This window comes from Notolepis coatsorum, assembly GCF_963971535.1.
Source record: "Notolepis coatsorum genome assembly, chromosome: 1".
Lineage (NCBI taxonomy): Eukaryota > Metazoa > Chordata > Actinopteri > Aulopiformes > Paralepididae > Notolepis > Notolepis coatsorum.
In genome coordinates this window covers 92,281,499-92,283,035 of record NC_140165.1, presented here as the reverse complement: position 1 = coordinate 92,283,035, position 1,537 = coordinate 92,281,499, and positions in this window count along the sequence as shown.

Below are 1,537 nucleotides of genomic sequence, written 5' to 3'. Positions count from 1 at the left end.
ATGATCTAATCTGTAATTACAGAGATAATGTACACAGAAATTTGAGTTTTTATTCATGTACATGTGATATTTATTTTGGATGGATGGATGACTGGACTATTGCACGAAAACCATGCACGATCAAGCTGAAATAGGCTGGGCGATATGACAATATTATATAAATATCGGGTACAGTTCATTAACGATACACTTTAACGTATCGTGGATATCGTGATGTTTTGCCCAAGAGGATTGTGTTGCGTCAATCTGGTCCACACGGTCAAACTTTTGAACAACGCCGCCCCCACACACACACTACTGCATCAAAGTTACTACTTATGATAAAGGCATTCGTTTTGTGGCATTAACGTTATATAGTTGCACGTTCAATAACATCAGCGTATTTACCAAAACATAGCAACGTCCGAGGACGACATAGATAGCAAGCATTACTCGAGTTGTGCCCATTCTGCGGTCTGTTAATAAAGTTTTCAATCAGACAGATGTATGGAAAGGCTTTTATTATAACATTCGTTGCAGTAAAATCATTATGCCTCGTTTAGTCATGCTGCGGTGCGCTGGTAATCTTATCGTCGGCCGCGGGGAGCTACCGTTGTTGTTGTTGTGTTGAGCTCTCGTCAAAATCAATGGAGGACATTCAGGAATGTAAAAAAAGAATAGCGCTTGCCGATTGGTGCTAAGAACAGCAGGGCGGGTGCAAGCGGTGTGACGTAATTGGCAGACTCGACTCAATCAAAATTATTCCGTTGCCGGCTGAATGATTGAATTAATGAAAACTTTATTAACAGATTGCAGAATGGGTACAATACAGTACAGCTCAATACAACAACAGTGGACTGGAGGATGAAGACCAAAAAAATACTTTCGGCTTTTTTACATAAGGGTCCTCCATTTTCAATTCATCAAAACATTTAGAGACATACAAATATACAGTAGTTTCATTAAAATGCTATTGATTGATTGATTGATTGATTGATTTAAAACTTTAACATATTGCAGAATGGGTACAGTACAGCTCAATACATACAATTGTTAAGGGGATGCAGACCAGAGGAAGACTTTCGTCTTGTTTACATCAGGGTCCCCCATTTTCAATTCATCATATTTCATATCTAAATCATATAATATCTCATTGCTAAATATATGCAATATATAATCTAATAATCCAATCATCTAAATCTAATATATAATATAAAAATGCTAAATGCATGGGTATTTTATTTTGTCTTTAATGTTAGCTTGCAAACTCAAATACTGTCTTGGTAAGCCTCATAATGAATTGTTTGGGGAAAAAAAGAAAAACATTGTGATGTGTATCGTGTATCGCCGAAAGGTCAGAAAATATTGTGATATCATATTTAGGCTATATCGCCCAGCCCACAGTCCTTACCTGTGGTGGTATTCCAAAAATAATATTCCAATTATTTGATCGCCATCTGGTCCATCCTATGCCCATCTGGTCCACGACGTAACCCACCACAACATATGGATCGGGGGTCCCGAAAACGATTCAATGCCCTGGACGCCACCTTGAGGA